At 45.3% G+C, this 18,501-nt stretch overlaps 1 protein-coding gene across 3 annotated transcripts in view; it reads left to right on the top strand.

Annotated features, from left to right (window-relative positions):
* The first annotated feature begins 6,935 nt into the window (after positions 1-6,935).
* Positions 6,936-18,501, top strand: part of PDZD2 (PDZ domain containing 2) — a 237,416-nt gene continuing 225,850 nt past the window's right edge. Inside the window, exon 1 of one of the 3 annotated variants that reach the window (XM_080973358.1) lies at positions 6,936-7,219. The gene's annotated coding sequence lies outside the window, so the exon portion shown is untranslated. Of the gene's footprint in view, positions 7,220-8,623; positions 8,740-18,501 lie in introns of those variants that run through there. The other 2 variants (XM_080973357.1, XM_080973359.1) reach the window with 2 other exon arrangements.

Below are 18,501 nucleotides of genomic sequence, written 5' to 3'. Positions count from 1 at the left end.
ATTGGCTCTCCATCATACATCTTTCAGTATCAAGGGAACTGTAAATTTGTGTAAAGATGAAATATGTGTGTGAAGACAGAACACAGGAAACATACACAGAGTTTCTTTTTTAGTAGGTTGATAAGCATATTAATATATTTTTTAGAAGCAGTTTTTGACTGTTCTGGAGAGCTTTAGGACTGTTCATTTAACAATCTGTGGGTGGATTTCCAGGCAGTTACCTCCCAAAAGTTACAAGTGAAATATACATGCACATTCATAAAATGCCAACATTTACAATATCAGTTGCAGCATACAAATACAATAGAAAGTGTGAAATCCACTCCTATAGGCTGTAAATTTAGCATTTGGGGGATCCTAATCTTGCCTATGGGACGCAAGTGGCACCGTGGGTTAAACCACAGAGCCTAGGACTTGCTGATCAGAAGGTCGGCGGTTCGAATCCCCGTGATGGGGTGAGCTCCCATTGCTTGGTCCCTGCTCCTGCCAACCTAGCAGTTTGAAAGCACGTCAAAGTGCAAGTAGATAAATATGTACCGCTCCAGCGGGAAGGTAAACGGCGTTTCTGTGTGCTGCTCTGGTTCGCCAGAAGCGGCTTAGTCATGCTGGCCACATGACCCGGAAGCTGTACGCCGGCTCCCTCGGCCAATAAAGCAAGATGAGTTCCGCAACCCCAGAGTCGGTCACGACTGGACCTAATGGTCAGGGGTCCCTTTACCTTAATCTTGCCTATACAATGCAAACTCTGTGGATTCAGTGATGACTCTATTGAGCAGGTAATTCAGATGTGCACATTGATCTAGGAAGGAATTCCATTTGTCCAAGTGGCTTCTATGATGATGGACATCTATACTGAGCTTGTGGGTGGATATGAAATTCTGTATTGTAACGTTTTCCTTATATACTGTGGATGAGTGTGTGAATTTTTCACTGCAAAATTGTAATGCACATAGTGAATTTTCCAGAACAAGAGTGAATTAAATATATCTAAATAAACATTCAAACCCTGTGCCAATTATTTTGTTTACATGTGGCAATGTCAGGATCACTGGAGAACCCTTGAAAGTCCTAGCTCTGATCTGAAAGAATATCCAGGAATGAAAAACAATGTCCTTGGCTGTGTCATTCTACCAAGGAGATCAATCCATTGAAAATGGTAACAAATTATAAACCTGCTTCTCCTCTCACACCAGTTCAACAGCTCAGGGTGTTTTCACACTTTCCATTTTGCCAGTAACAAAGCAAAACAAGCAAATCAAGTTCTTTCAACTAAGATGCTAACTTTACAAGTAGCAATACATTAAAGTCCATGCCAGCAGTGTGTCTTCATCCAGCAACCCACGCATCAAACATTCATCTCCAGACCTTTATTTTTAAAAAAGTTTAAGACTTCAACAACTCTATAGCTTTCCTGGTGTATTAAATAAAGAACTATGCCTTGCTCTCCCTAATAATCTTAAAAAATAATTTGCTGCAAAGCTGTTGCAACTGTATAGGTGTGGCTGGATAGGTGTGGCTTTTCCTGCTATAGGTGAGGAATTTAATCCTTGTTTTGTAGAGATATACAGTTGACCTACATGAGAAGGAAATGAGCTCACAGCAAAAAAGGGAAGGTGTTGACTCTGTAGGAAAAGGAGATCATGACTCCTAAATCTCTCATCAAACAAATATAAGCAGGATCTGTGGTCTGTGGTCCCTAGGCCTAGTTTGCATACAGTATTTAGCAGAATCACAGTGAAGCTTTTCTTGGAATGCACCCTAACCCTTAAGGTTGCAGGTGGGAGCTTGAACGCTTTCATGTTCTCCCATCCTGAATGTTGTGGGGGAAAACGTGCCAGGGAGAAGGCTAGCTCAAATCGGCCTCCTAGACATGCTGGCTTTCTGTGTGCAGGGAGTTTACACTGTAAGCTGGGTCTAAGGGCTTGCCCACACCTCTGTTTTCCCAGTCACTTTCATCCGGGGAAACCCAGAGTTTAGCACTGAATCGGAGCAAATAGCAATCGGATTTTCCGCTGGTGGCTGTTCTGATTTAGTGCTAAAGAGTGTGTTTTCCAGGAAGAAGCGGCAGGCCAAAGGCAAAACTGCTCAGACCTATGCCTAGAAACCACAGTGCAAGTGGGAAACCGCTTGACCCATGCTTTCTCAGCAAAGGACAAGCGGAAGTGCGGCGAACCCCGAGGCAAGCTTTATCGCTGGATTTTACTGAAAATACCAACAGGACTAGGACCTGTTTGCTGTAATTCCAAAAGTCTGAATTACACAGCTCTCTTCTAAATGTTTAATGTACTTTGTGAGAGTTTCTGACCAAGAAGCTTCTTGCTTACAGATCCTTCCATACCATCAGCCCCCACCGTTCTCTGTTCAAGCATCCACTCAACAGCTGAAATAAATTGTGCAAAACGACTTCCACTTGCAAAGCTGGCAGCACAGCCCTGTGTGTCCAGCATTTTGTTGAAGTTTGCTTTTTATCTGTGGGAAAGAATTCGCAGTATCAGTGCCCACTCAACAAATGGGGCACCGGTGAGTGATTGTGGGCACCTCTGATTAGTTGGTTGCACACACATTTACTGTCTCGCACAGCTGGGGCACGTCATGCATACATCTGCCTTGAAACGGGCTACAGATGTGAAGAGGTAAAGTATTTGAAGCTGAACAAATGGGGGGGGGGGCGGCTGAAGATGCTCCTTGCCTGGAGACCATTTCATTAAAGGCTTGACCTGCTGTAGTGACATAAAACTTGTTTATTTCCATACAGGAACTTCATATCAACTGACAGGAGTGAGCCAGCAGTAAATCACACAAAGTAAGTGGAGTGAACTCTTTATTAGTACAGTGGTACCTCGGGTTACAGGGACGTAGGTGGCGCTGTGGGTTAAACCACAGAGCCTAGGACTTGCCGATCAGAAGGTCGGCAATTCGAATCCCCGCAACGGGGTGAGCTCCCGTTGCTCGGTCCCTACTCCTGCCAACCTAGCAGTTCGAAAGCACGTCAGAGTGCAAGTAGATAAATAGGTACCACTCCAGTGGGAAGGTAGTCATGCTGGCCACATGTCCTGGAAGCTGTACGCCGGCTCCCTTGGCCAGTAAAGCGAGATGAGCGCCGCAACCCCAGAGTTGGCCACGACTGGACCTAATGGTCAGGGGTCCCTTTACCTTTACCTCGGGTTATATACACTTCAGGTTACATACACTTCAGGTTACAGACTCCGCTAACCCAGAAATAGTGCTTCAGGTTAAGAACTTTGCTTCAGGATGAGAACAGAAATCGTGCTCTGGCGGTGCGGCAGCAGTGGGAGGCCCCATTAGCTAAAGTGGTGCTTCAGGTTAAGAACAGTTTCAGGTTAAGAACAGACCTCCAGAACGAATTAAGTACTTAACCTGAGGTACCACTGTAAACACAGGATCCACACAGGAGTGTCAGGCCTCATGAGCACGGCAACTCTTCTTGCCCCGATGAAGCACTTGCAGAGACTAAGGGGCATGGCCTTCCCTCAGGTGCCTCTCCAGGGTTTTTCCCAAGCAATCTGAGACTGTGCCTGCATGACACTAATTTCGCCTCTGCCTACTTAAGACCTCTTCTGATTCTGGCAGACAGGGGAGAGGGGAGCTTGTTGCAGCAGGAGGGGGCCTCACCTGTGCCTCTCTACCAGCCTGACTCATCTCTGCATCTTGGTCTCCCTCTCCTCCTGCTTCTGCTTCTTCTTCTGGACTTCTCTCTGCTACAGACGCTCACAGGTCACTAAACTCTGTCACCACTTCAGCTTCTGACATCTCCCAGTCTTTTCCCTTTTCTCCTTTTATTGGGGGTTCCCCAGCTGGTTCCTCCCACCATTCCTCTGCCTCCAATCAGTCCCTGACAACAACATTTCCCAGCTAGCTTCAAAACGCTCTTTGCTGGCCAAATCCAGATGTTCTAGGCTGTCCCCTTTCAGCCTCCCGTCTTGCAGGTTGGTGTAGCTCCAGGTATCTTTCACTATAGTCTTTTTGTGTATCTCAGTGCAGGCCCAATGAAGTGGTTGGGGACACCTGTTCAATAGGAACTAGCAGGCTGTACAAGAGCAGAGGAAGAAAGAGACATATCTTTGCTTGGCACAATATCTAAATAACCCGAATGAAGCTTTCCTTTCCTCGTCTCAGCATTCCTACTGTATTAGGCCCACTACTTAAACGCAGTGTGCGAGAATCAATTTTCTCTTTGTGCAGAGAGTGGCTTCACACTTTCAGATGAAAATTGCTAACTTTTCAATGAGTGCGGCAGGTAGATAATAGGCTGAAACTATTGCAGCGTTGAATTCAGGAATACAGAGCCAGAGCTTGCTCCTCTTGATGCCAGTGGCAAAACTGCCATAATGAGGCAACTATAATTTGCTGCCAAGACATTATTAGAAATTCAGTAGATGGTTATTATTATTCACAAAACTAGCAAGAGAGTCAGTAATAGCTGTCACCATTAGAAATGTAGCCAAAGGAACAATTCTTCCTAAATGTCTAGCTTCTGCTTCCTTTGGAAATGGAAAGGTGCTTTGAAGTGCCACAGTCACCCACCTGTAACAGTGCCATAACTTTTGTAAGCCTAGAAACATATTATTAGAGCTCACCTTTGCTGTGCTTTCGTCTATCCTGCTGTAGCTAGTTACCTGTGTGTTTCCAGTCTTCAGATTCTGCACTATGAGAGTTTCCCTTTTAAAAAAATTCAGCACCACTAACTTACACCAGTTTTTAAAATAGCTAAGTAAATTCACTTGAAGTTGTTTGCAAGTGCTAAGAAAATATAAACCTACATGGATCACCTTGCTAGGCTGGAATTTCTAGGCCAGATGCCTCAAGGCTGGGTTGGGAACTATGGATTCTGATCCCAATACTTGCCCAGTGGATGTACATTGCCATCATCTACAGGGATCAGCATTTAATACTAGTAATTGAAAACATCTTACTGCAGGTAACTTATCTTTGGATTAACACCAAGGATTAAAGGGACCACAACCCTCACATTATAGCATTGAGAAGAGAGACTTGAGAAGAACCCAAATAAGATTCTTTGAAGTATGGTTCTAAAGCTATATTTAAGGTTGTTTGAGGCAACATGGTGCCCATGGTCCAAAACGTTTTATTAAGCTTTTTAGCATTAATTGAAGGGGGTGGGGAAGCAGTGCAGGCCTAAGACATAATGTTGCTGGAAGCTGACACAAACACCAAGGCCAACATTTTAAAAAGTTTTGCTGTACCATTCAGACGCCAGTTCTCTCCCCTCCCCCCCCCCCCAAAAAAATGTATGGTGGTTCTTGCAAGGTAATGGAGGGAATGTAAATATCTTTAGTTTTTAAGTCAGCCTTGGAAAAAAATGGAAACATCTAACCCTTTTAAAATTGTGGTGATATAATAAAAACTGTGGAGACAGATTTCAGCACAAATTGCTCAGTAAAAAGTGAGCATGCTCTTGGCTTCCTGGAGCCAGCCAATACATTAAAAATATTGGTATAAAAGAGAAGCACCAGGTACTCCCCCCCCCAACTTATTTAAAATTAGAGAAATTTTCTTTTAACCCCCCCACTAAAATCAAAGTATTATTTAAAACCAATTAAGATTAAGTAACTTCAAAGCACTTTAAATGCTACCAGCATTTGACTCACCTGCCCCCTCCAGCCTGTGATCTCTGAGGCCTCCTCTCTGGTACGTTTCTGCCTGCCAGCTGCTTCCAGACAACTCATAAGCATCTTTGTGCTGCTGAGAAACTGCTCAGAGAATGGCACAACCCCCTTGGAGGCTCTGATCATGACAATGGCAAGCCTCAGATGTTCTCGAACCGTAGGGATTGATGGATGGATTCTGCTCTGGACCGCGCTGGTATGTTTTAAAGAAATGACTCAGAGAGATAGAAATTGGAGGCAAGAAAACTGTGCCCTATATAGAACCTGCTGCCTAAGCAGCTACTTCATTTTGCTCTGGTGTCAAGGCTGGCCCTAAGAGAAAGCTTCAAAGCGGGGTGGGGGGAGAAGCAGGGAGGTCACCCACTGCCCATGCAAGGAGATGCCCTCTGACCCTTACACCCTTGGTATAGCGGCCGATCCAGATCAGGGAGGCTCAGCCTGTTGAGTTAATTAAGCCAGGCGGGCAATGACAAAGCCTGAGCCTTCCTGTTTCCAATCAATACCAAACCCTCACAGCGCACACCCAGAAGTATTTTTGGCAGCCAGCCTAGTGGAGAGGAGGGGGTGACCCAGCCGCCCGCGAGACCAGGCCTGGCAGAGGCCCAGGCAGGGGAACTGGAGCCTCCCATCGCCTCCGAGTGCCTGCAGCTCCCGCAGGGATGTGTTGCGGATTTAATAATACCTGTGTGACAATGTCATCCTTCAAACGAGGTGAGTGCCATCAATTATTCCCTGCATACTAAGTGATGGAATTAAAGCCCTAAGCTGTCCACAGCTTGATCCCGCTGTGCTTGCATGTTGCAATTTTTAAGGAGGGGAAAAATGAGAGAGAAAAGTCCACGTCTCTCTTCACAGTTTCTTGGCGCTTTGCCTTGGTGGTGAAGCAGCTGTCACGTCGGGGAAAACAGACGTGGCCTCCCGGAGAGGGAGTCTCACAGTCTCCACACTCCCTGCTCAGCAACTTCCCAGCAGCAAGGGAGAGTGAGGAAATCTCTGTCGCCTTCCCCTCTTTGCAGCCTCGGAGGAGACTTTCAGAATAAGTGTGATGCAGCCACTCATCATTCATTCATATATTCATTCAGTGGGTACAGAGCGCGGCGGCGGCGGGGGAACACCGGCCCTGACGCGTCACTCGGAGAGGAACGCCCCCAGCCAATGGGGACTCCTTGGCCTCCTCCGCCTCGGAAGGGCTCCGCCCCATGCAAATGAAGTGGGCGGGGCGCGCCTCATCTTTGAATGAACGCTGGATGCAAAGGGGAGAAGGGAAGAGCGGGGTTTCCTCCCCCGTTTACCAAAAAAGCAAAGCGCGGCGAGGGAGTTGGGGGGCTCTTGGAGCTACGAATCAGAGCTTCTCCTCCCAGCCGTCCCGCCTATCGCAGAGAAGGGAGGCGGGCGGTTTCCACGGTTCTTCCCCCAATGGTTGCAAGCGGTGCAGCTAAATTGAGAACAACACTAGCGGGAGGACTCGGATCTTTGCTTAAAAAACCCCAAAACCCGCCTTTCACCTCCCTGCTTTGAACTGCGAGAATCACAGGCTGCCTCTGGACCACCACCAGCAGCAGCTGCAGCAGGTGAGAGGGCGGCTTGCGGAGAGCGGGGCAGACAGGGCTGGGGCTTCTAGGGACGGGGAAGAATGGGGGGCTGTGAAAACGCTTGTGGGGTTCTGGGGGGGGGGTGTCGAGGCGGCTCTGCCTGGGGGGCTCAGGAGAAGCCAACCCCCAGGACGGATGGGGCTAGGAGGGCAGCCTGGGCGGCGGCGGGGGGGAGGGCAGAGACCCTCACGATAGACCCTCAAAGTGAATGCAAGCCGGAAAGCGAGTCCTCCATCTCTCCGCACTCCGCCCCCCTGTTTGGGTTTTGCCCCTCTGCTTTCCGAAGAGGGGCGTGTTCCGTGCCTACATGTGTGAGCGTGGGGGGAAAGTTGTGCCCAAGTCATCTTTTCCCACTGTTGGGGGAGCGGAGGCTGAACTAAGTCTGCCCTCGCAATCATTATTATTTAAACAAAATACTCTTCGAGTTGTTCTCCGCTGAAATCCAGGTCAACACCCTGAGTCTTTCGAAGCCTGTCCCAGGCATCCCCCTTGCGAGAAGGCAGAGAAGCCCAACTCTGATTCCAGATGTGCTTCCCAAAGCAAGGCGGTTTATAGGAATTGCAGGTTTGGGCTCCGCTCCGCTTGTATGCATGCGATTTACTTCCTCAGGACTAGCTGGAGAAACGTGAAGAGCAAAGGAACCCGTCTTGGCCCGTAAGGAACTCCCCCCGCCCCCCAAAAAAAACCCACAGCTGGGCAATAATACTTTAATTAGGACCAATCCAATGCCCTAAAATTGCAAGGAAGCTTGCGAGCTCACCCTGGGAGGCGGTGGGATAACCTGGGGGGGGGGGGGGCTAAGAAGAGACAAGGGGGCGGCCGGGTATCGTTGGAGGTGCAAATGACGCTGAAAAGCTGCTCTCACCGGCCCACCAGTTTTGTTGAATGAATTAAACCAAAAAGATTTAACTGGATTTTGAATAAATGTGCAGTGACTTGCTACTGTTTAGAATTCGGTTGTGTCACCACCTTCCTTAGTGGGTCGTGCAAACCACTGTTCTGAATTAATGGTTTGTGTTAGGGTAGGGTAGCAGGCACTGGGGAGGTGGTTATGGAGCCGTGGAGCGGAAGGGAGGGGGGCTGGCGGCCCCCAAAAGTTAGGGAGGCTCTGGGTTAGACGTTGAGCAAGCAGCAGGTGTTGGGAGGGGAAACTGCCCCAGTCCAGGCTGGTTAAAAGTTCTGGAGGGCAGGGCGCCTCCCGGTCCAGGGCTCGTCCCTTCGGCTCCCCGCCCAGCCGAGGAAAACCACGAGGTCGCCAAGCAGAGAACTTCAGCTGCTGAGGTTTGTCAAGAGAGCCGGACCGCAGAGGAATGGGTGGGTGGGGTGCAGGAAGAGCTGCCTTTCTCCGCGAGAAGCCGAGCGGCCTCCTCTTTGCTCAGAGGCTTTGGAAAAGTTGCTGGCTCGTTTGCACGTGAGGAAGCGGTTCCGTTCCCTGGGCTGGACGCCGCGGCGGAGCGCCTCCTAGAGGAGCGAGCCGTGTGAATGGCAGCCTTTCCCAGGTAGAGATCCTTGCTCTGGGTTCATTTGCATAGGTTATTTTAATTTCCGTGGATTGTTTTGTTTCTGAAACAGCCCCGCACCAAGATAGCCCTTGCTTTTATTCTATTTTAAGTTGGTTTCTTGGTTTAAAATGGATGCTTTGTTAGAGTTTCATGCACTGTAAGGGGTTGGACTAGATGACTTTGGGGGTCCCTTCCCAACTCTACAATTCTGTGATTCTATTAAAAAGTTTTGTAGGCTGATTTCCCAACAGCTGAGGAGGGGGTTTATGAAAAGTGTAGAATGCTGTCAGAGTGTAGCCTTCCCAGAATGGTTCACCTGCAATGCCTTCATGGGGTCCTAGCCAGAGAAATTTTACTCGGAATAGATCCACTGAAATGGAAGCATATAACTTAGCCATGCCTAATTATTTCGGTGGGTCTTCTCATGAGCAGGATCAGCACTGGCTACAACCCAGGCCTTTTCTGCACCAGCTGAAGAACTTTTTGTTCACCACCCAGGCCTTTAACAGGATGTGTTTTACAGACTGGGCTTCTCAGTTCTATATTTGAATTTTAAAGTAATATTGATGCAGTCAATCAACATCAGTTCCACAATTGCCCCATAAGGTATCATTACAAAAGGAAGCTCTGTGGAGGTGGTGGCTGAGGATGGATCAAAGTTTGGGTTCTTGGGAAAGTGACAATTCGGGCACATCATACATTTCAAACCCAGGGCTTCCCCCAAAGACTCCAGGGGACTCTGGTTTGCTCCTCACAGAGCCAGTGTGGTGTAGTGGTTAAGAGCGGTAGTCTCCTAATCTGGGGAACCGGGTTCGCGTCTCCGCTCCTCCACATGCAGCTGCTGGGTGACCTTGGGCCAGTCGCACTTCTTTGAAGTCTCTCAGCCCCACTCACCTCACAGAGTGTTTGTTGTGGGGGAGGAAGCGAAAGGAGAATGTTAGCCGCTTTGAGACTCCTTAAAGGGAGTGAAAGGCGGGATATCAAATCCAAACTCCTCTTCTTCTTCTTCTTCAATTCCCTTCCTCCTTAACAAACTACCTGGATTCTTTGGGGAAAGCCATGTGCTTTAAATAATAATAATAATAATTTTGTTTGTACGCTGCCTGACTGGGTTGCTCCAGCCACTCTGGGCAGCTTCCGACAAAAGATAAAAGAACACTAGACACATCAGACAGTAAAAGCTTCCTGATACATGGCTGCCTTCAGATGTCTATGGAAGATGTATAATTAGTCATCTCTTTGACATCTGATTGGAGGGTATTCCAAGGGGCAGGTGCCACTACTGAGAAGGCCCTCTTCCTGGTTCCCTGTAACAATACAGTAATAATAATTTATGGACTTTGGAATGGATGTTGTGTGGCTTTTTAAATACTAGCAGGTATATTGTGGCAATGAGCCTCTTTATCAAATATATGAACTGGTATTGTTAGTTGGCAGAGAAATATCTCTATCTAGTCTTTATCTCCCATTATTGAAAAATACTGAGTGTGGCACGGGGAGGAGAGAAAATCAAATCACTGAAGCCCAAAGGTCATGAAATGCAAGTAGGGCTGTGACACTTACATGCAAAACACATACATACAAGATGCGAGCAGTGCAGGAATTTTAGATAATGCAATCTTCCTACCTTTGCTATGCTAATTTGACACCTGGAGTGGGAGAGAAGATCCTATCAAGAACTAAATGAATAGAATGAAACTTGAGGATAAGTTCCAGTTCAGCAATTTTGCTCTGAAGCCTCCCTTTGAAACTTTTTGTTACAGAATCAGGTCAGCAGCAGTGTGTCCTGAGAGACTGAAGTCCTCTCCCGATGCTTTCTGAACACTGATAGTTCTGATGTCAGGCTCATGTCCAATTGTCTCTCTCCTTTGGGTAAGAGAGTTGTTTCTCTCTTTTGCTTTCCTCCCTAGAGGAGAGCTGGTCTTCACTTGGGAGCTAATCCCATAATAGGTAGAAATAGCAGAGAAAGCCTTCACTCCTGTGCTGTGATCTTGGGAGACAGATCAGACACTCTTCCCTGATTATGTAGTCCAGATGAGCGTATGGAAACTTCTTTAAATGATTCCTTTTTTCAGTTATAATTTATTAAGTTTTCAAAACTTTCAGATATACACTCTGTGGCGATCACACAGGGCCCCCGGACGTTTGACAGTCTATTGACCCTGTGCCACCACTGTGATTGCTTTCTTCGCTGCCACCAACCCGTTTCTCCTCACGGGTAATCACTGAGTCCAGACAGTTGTTAACATTAACAAATAATCAAGTTTATTTATAGGCATGAACAAGCTTACGGTTTCAGTTAATTTTCCTTGGCAGTTTCTTAATCTTAGTTCCTTAACTGTCCCATGCGTTCCTAACAACTTCAAACTGATTATTCCAACTATCTATCTGACTCCACTTAACAATTCCTCTCACTCCTTCACCACACAACTTGACCAACCCACAGACTAAACCTCCCTCTTCCTTCTTCAACTCCCAACTCTTGACTGACTTTCACACAACGCCCCCTCTAACCCTAACTCCTCCTATCAATTTCCACTGGCCAATCATATCACACTCATTTTAACCCTTTCCTTATGACCCACCTAGGAGGGAAACGCCACACACTCCAATACGTAATAGATTTTTCTTTTGTTTTGTTGACTCCATTTTCTGTGGTTTTTTATTTCTCCTTCTTTGCTGCACCTTATTTTCTCTCTCTTACACCCTAACAACAATACAATAATCTCTAATTCCTTCTGTTGCTCATAGTTCAAATCCTGTTCGTGAATTCATCATACTATAGTAGTTCTTTAAGTAGTCAGAAAAAAGGCTTCCATTTTTCTATAAAACAGTTACCGTTAGGTTCTCTTATTTTATCTGTTAACTTTGCCAATTCTGCATAGTCCATCCTTTTACTTATCCATTCTTTTTTGGTGGGAACTTCTTCCTTCCATTTTTGTGCATAGAGGATCCTAGCTGCTGCTGTTCATAAACAGCCTAATCATAATCATAATCATAAACAGCCTAATCATCTTGTTTGGAACTTCTGTCCCAATAATTCTTAAAATGAGACTCTTAAACTCTTAAACTCTTAAACTACAACTGTTTTGAGCCCGACTTGGGCAAAAGATCCTTATGCTGCAGGGGTTAGATGACCCTCGTGGTCCCTCCCAGCTTTACAATTCTATGATTCTTCCCCTGAAGAGTGCATAGAATCTACTTAGTTGCTTGTACAGTGGTACCTTGGTCCTCAAACTTAGTCCGTTCTGGAAGTTGGTTCCAAAACCAAAGCGTTCCAAAACCAAGGTGCACTTTCCCATAGAAAGTAATGCAAAATGGATTCATCTGTTCCAGACTTGTAAAAACAACCCCTAAAACAGCAACTTAACATGAATTTTACTATCTAATGAGACCATTGATCCATAAAATGAAAGCAATAAACAATGTACTGCAGTCACACAATTAATCAATCAGTAGCTGAACTGGGTTCCACACAGTCACAAAAAAACAAAAAAACAAAAAAGAGCCACAAAACGCAGAAGAAATAGCAAAAACAGACAGACCTCAGCGTAACACTCGAAACGGAAGTGTGGCACTCAAAACAGAAGTGTTGCACTCAGATTGGAAGCGTAACACTCAAAACGGAGCACATTCAACTTCTGAAAAAAGTTCACAAAAGGGAACACTTACTACTGTCTTTGCAGTGTTTGGGTTCCAAGTTGTTTGAGTACCAAGGCATTTGAGAACCAAGGTACCACTTTAATCTCTTGTGAATGGTTGAGTGTTGGCAGTTCTACTTCCGTGGCAGACTCTGACCTACTGCTGAACCACAGCTCCCATCATCCCTGATCATTGGCCATGGGGGCTGTGGCTGTTAGGAGTTGGAGTCCAACCACATTTGGACGGCACCCTATTGGCTTTGCCTGGTGTAGCAGCCGCCTTTTCATTAACTCGCAGTTAGTCATAGATGGACCTATAGGTTTTTGTGGAACTGCACATTGCTCAAGAACTCCCAAAGCCACAAATCTCTAGAAACAAGAAGAATGACAGGATGACCCAAATTGTGCAGCTTTTATTTGGGTAATTAGAGAATTTATTACTGTCAAGGACAGCATTTCTTGAATCCACTGAAGTGCTGCTTTAAGAAAGTATTTATTGTTGGCTGCTAATTTGTGCTATTGGTTGTTGCTGTTATCTAGAGTCTGCAGTCCTGTACAGGTATGGTTTTTCCCTCTGTTATAAATATTGATGCAGAAATAATTTGTTTTACAAATTGTTGCATGCTGTTTTGGGAGAAAGGCAAAGTAGGCTTGAAACTCGGATAGGGAAGAAAGTGACTGAAGCAGATTCCAGAGCAGTTTATATGTTTTCACACCCACAAATTGTAGGTGTGAAGAAAACGCTGCAAGCCAATGATATGCGTGTACATTTTCTTCCTTATAATAAAAGCAGCCCAATGTGAATTGAGATTCCCTCCCCAATGTGGTAGCTGAGATTCCCCTCCTGCTCCTCCATGGGAGAGATGGGAAGACTATGGGAAGACTATGCAGGCTGGGGGGGGAGGGGCTCATGATTAGGAGTTATTGATAATAGATCAGAATGCATGGCAGAAATGTTCTACTTCTCTGAATTTTTGAGTCATTCATACCTATCTCTGTAGACATCAAGGTCAAAAACCTGCTTCATTCCCACTCCTTTTGTTTGTAAATGAATGTTGAGGTTGTTGAGAATCCAAATAACAGATTCCACATGGAATCCCATCATTTATGGCACATGAGATTACAGTGGTACCTCGGGTTAAGAACTTAACTCATTCTGGAGATCTGTTCTTAACCTGAAACTGTTCTTAACCTGAAGATCACTTTAGCTAATGGGGCCTCCCGCTGCCGCCACACCACTGGAGCACGATTTCTGTTCTCATCCTGAAGCAAAGTTCTTAACCCGAGGTACTATTTCTGGGTTAGTGGAGTCTGTAACCTGAAGCGTATGTAACCTGAAGCGTATGTAACCCGAGGTACCACTGTATAGGGGAGGGTGAATCCAAGCATGGTTCTTTTTTTAACACCAGTCCCTTAGTTCCTGGTTACCCACACTTAGAAAAGATTTCTGATGCTGTCGTAAATATCACTGAGCAGAAATTTCTGATCTCGAAAGCTTGTCTTTAATTCCTCCTGGCTTTATTGTTATTTTTTAATTGCAATCAATATTGTCAACTCTACTGCATTGCACTAGAAATCTGGGTTGGAAAAATGTTACCAAATTGAAAATGGGTTAGTGGTTGTGTTTTTGTTTTTGTTTTTAAAAGGAATTACCTTTGACTCTTCTTTGTGCAGCGACCTAATAAAATCGGACAGCATGAAACATCTGGCAGCTTTTTTCATGGGTAAAATGTAGTTCAGTGTGTCATTAAGATACATCACTCGACAGGGCTTGCTATGCGGTGCTGTAAGCTTAAGAGGAAAAAAGAGCAAACAAAACTAATAAAAGGCACCACATTCAAAACTAAAGCTGACCTTGAAACCTAGAAATCCAATTCAGTGCATTGCAGAAAGACTGTGCATTTTGAATTCGACGTATGAAGTTCAGGCCTTTCAAGTCTCTGTGTCTACCTATAAGGAACCATTGAATGGCCTGGCTTCCATTCATAAGCATTGTTTACCTGTGCATCTTTGTGTGAAAAGGGAATGATAGTAGGCAATTTTATAAAGGAACATAAGCAGCTGTGTTATACAGAATCAGACTGGTGCTCCATCTAGCTCAGAACTGCCTGCAGTGGCTGGAAGCAGCTACCCAGGGTTTCACAGCCCTACCTGCAGGGTAGGCCCAAAGCTCCTTGACCTGGGGTTCGCATAACTCCATATCCTCCAACATTTCTCCAATGAAAATAGGGATGTCCAAAAGAGAAGTGGGATGTTCCAGGATCAAATCAGAAACCGGGATGGCTTCTGTAAATCCAGGACTGTCCCTAGAAAATAGGGGCATTTGGAGGGTCTGAAAACCCATGAAAAATGTTAAATGCACTTTCTCAAAACGGTTTGCCCAGTTGCAGGTAGTTTCTAGGCCAGGTTCACAAAGAAGAAGAAGAGGAGTTTGGATTTGATATCCTGCTTTATCACTACCCTAAGGAGTCTCAAAGCGGCTAACATTCTCCTTTCCCTTCCTCCCCCACAACAAACACTCTGTGAGGTGAGTGGGTCTGAGAGACTTCAGAGAAGTGTGACTAGCCCATGGTCATCCAGCAGCTGCATGTGGAGGAGCGGAGACGCGAACCCGGTTCCCCAGATTACGAATCTACCGCTCTTAACCACTACACCACACTGGCTCCCGAGTCCTTTAAGCTTGGATGGCTGCTTAAAAGCAAAACAATTCTACTCATATAGGAAGCGCAAGGTCCCCCAATTCAAGCCTGTGAACTAGTTTCTGCCATGCGTTTGTTCAACAAGACTCGAGAGATGGCTTTGGCTCCACTTCTTTAAAGCCGAGTTCTTCCCTTGCCCCCGAGCCCTTTCGCTTTCGCTGTCTGTGGTAACTAGAAGAGACTTGGCGATGCAAAACCTGGAAAGCAACATTTCCCTCCTTAGATTCTTCTTATTGCGCCCACCAGCTGAAACTGGGAGTGCAAATACCCAGACGTTAGTGGGCTGACATACAACAAGTTCAGCACAATGGTCACGTTGAGCTTGTTCTTCTGCAGATGAGGATTTTTTTTTTTTTTGCGTGTTTAAAAAACACTTATTCGCGTAAATATTTTCCTACGTGTTGAGAATTGCCACTGGGGAGAATTCTTCCAGGCTGGGTCTTGCCTTGATAGTTTTATACCTATAGGGAAGAGTTAGAAAATGAGTAAATCTGGAGACGTCTTCAGAGAATGTAAACCCCAACTCCCACCTGCGGTCTGAAATGGAAAAACTCAATCATGAGACAAAAAACAAAGTTAAAGGAAAGTGGATAATTTGCATGTGATGCAATAGGCATCCTACAACCTGGTTCATGCAGTTGGAGCCTTTTCATAGGCCTGTGATGTCGGCTGTCCTGTAGCCCTGTGCTTAATTGTAACGACATGTGGAGAACTAAATTAAACTCTTACTAGTCATTCACAGTGACAAACAGAAGATACGACTTACTAGGCGTTCCTCAACTCCAGTGTGCCTCCCTCGCAATTCACCCTCCTAGTACATTTGCATAGTTATTTAATAACCGTTGACCACATTCATGGGTTTGCTTCATGATCTAATACTTAAGAGATTTCACATATGGAGGATGTCTGGTTGTATTTGATCATAGTTGGGGCCTCCATTGATTTGTGCGTTATGTGTGTTTGTGTCTGTATTTCGCTTCTTCACGGATGGATGAAGATGCAATCCCTTTCCGTGCTGGTGCCCTACAGCACAAACTCAACCTGAAAGCAGCTTTGAGTCTTAAAAGGCCCTGTGTTTTTGCCATGTCACGTATTCTCATAGCCAGCTGAGAAAGCTGCTGTTAAAAATACCTCCTTAACTGTGTTTCTTGGTACTGACTTTGACAATTGGCATTGCAGTCCTAAACACATTTATTTGAATGCAGGTCCTAGAGTGTTTAGTGGGACTTTCTGGAATGGTAAGGTGGGGGAGAATATGAGCTCCCAGTCCTTCCCTCTCAAGAGTTCAGGCTTGTGGGAAATGGTCATACAGAATCACATAACAAGTCAACTATGTGTGTTAGTGCATAGTCTACATGGATGAGAAAGTTCATTTAGGTAGCTGACACCTTCAGAGGAATCAAATGCTGGGTGCAAATCACTGACTTGCACTCAGGTCTTGTTGAAGGCTTCTCAATAGACATCTTGTCATCCACTGTAAAAACGGGATCCTGGACTAGATGGGTCTTTGGTCTGGTGCAGTATGGCGGCTCTTGTGTTCTTAGGAAATGTAAACGTTCAGTTCTAAACTATTCATATATGTACCGTGACAGAGAGTCACTGTGCTTCACATGCATTGACAAATGCTGTCTCTCTCATGGTACTTGTTCTGCATATGTCTCTCTCCTGTCCAAACACAAGAAGGTCATACTATGGTTCACCCACCCACCCACCCACCCATTCAAGTTGGTATTGTCCACTCTGATTTGCAGCAGCAGACTGTTCTGACTGAGCTTCAGCCAGGGGTTGCGGGGGGTTGAACCTTGGATCTTCTGCATGCAGCACAGCATGGCTAGTGGTCAGGGCTGATGGGAGTTGTAGTCCTACAGGAGGACATCATGTTGGCTACCCATGATGGTGCTGAGTAGAAATGGTTTGCAGTGTGTGTGTGTGTGTGTGTGTGTGTGTTGTGGTTGCACTTGCGTGCTAACGAAGATGATTGCTTTGTCATTGAAGAATGTTACTTCTCCCGTGCTGTAAAGCAGAGCTTTCAAGCTAAATGGGACAGAGGAAGCTTGTGGTGTCACTTGTTTCTGCTTTCCAGAGAGTGATCTTGACACAGAACCTTGAACTTGGTGGGGAAACTTAGGCAGAAAGCTTGCAAGATGTATTATTAATGACATAGCAACCCTCTGTGCAGAGGAGTTTCTGCACATTTGTGACCTGGGTTTAGCAGTTCTGATGCCTAGTTAAAGAAGATGAGGTTCAGAAATTAACATAATGCACAATTTGCAATTGACGCCTTGCTAAAGAAGTGATTTGCCGCTAAATGAAGAGACTAAACAGTAAATCATTTCTTTAGCAAGGTAACAATTGCAAATTGTGCATTATGTTAATCTCTTCATTTAGCTTCATGCAGGTCTGACTCTGTGCTCTGCTTCAGTCTTCTAAAGTCCAAACTGATAATGAGACCGAAGGGGAGGGGAGGAACAGTGAAGGGTTCTGGTGGTGTTTTTAATCTCTATAGTGTGTTCTCTAATAAGGTTAAGTTCGGCTGATGAATGTTGTATTTATATGGATGTTAGCTTGTTAATAAAATACCTGTTTTCAATGACTTCTTCGAATCTGGAACTTCATACTGAAAACAACACATGGTACCAGAAGTGAAATACAATGTGTGACTGAACTCTCCCATTGATTTAAGCACCACCTTTTCCCTCTTTGTCTCCCCCTTCTCATGCTCCCCTACCTGGACTTCATGGAAATCCAGGATTGTAATGAAGCATTACAGATCCTTCAATGAAGGGGGTGGTGAGGAAGGAATGTGTGATGGCACTCTTACATTTTTATTATATGGAAAAGATATCGATGTTATCAGGTTAAGAGAATACTTTGCCTAACACAATGCTTCATGTGATCTTGAACAGGAGGTCTTGTTACTCTGAGTAGTTAGAATATTCAACAGCATAATGCTATCCCACCGCTTTTAGGTAATACTTTCTTCATGTTTTACAAAGTCTACTTCAGATGACTAATAGTACTAAAGAACATCCATGTGAAATGTGATTAGGCTAATTTTCAGCGCTCTCAGCATGAAGGCAGATGGAATGCTCTAGTACACAGCAGGCCAAAGTAACTACTTCAGCATTTTAGGGATCTGTCCAAAATAATTAATAATCTCAAATTGGGGAAGAAGTCATATTGACCTTATGCTGAAGAGAGTGGTGTGGAGCTGAAATCTTGCTGATTCATCACATTGCATGTATCTGTAGGCTAGAAATACAGCAGTAGGTAGGACTGTAGCATTGTTTGGAACATAATATGATGCTGAGGAGTGTTTTGCATGTTACTTAAGCTCTTGCGTTTAGAAGATGCTGGAAGTTCTGTTTGTATACGTACCAAGCAAAGAGTGGAGTCCCTAAGATGGTTGGATGGCGCCT

The sequence above is a fragment of the Podarcis pityusensis genome (assembly GCF_964106645.2).
Source record: "Podarcis pityusensis genome assembly, chromosome: 11".
Lineage (NCBI taxonomy): Eukaryota > Metazoa > Chordata > Lepidosauria > Squamata > Lacertidae > Podarcis > Podarcis pityusensis.
This window is presented reverse-complemented; position numbering and strand designations above follow the sequence as displayed.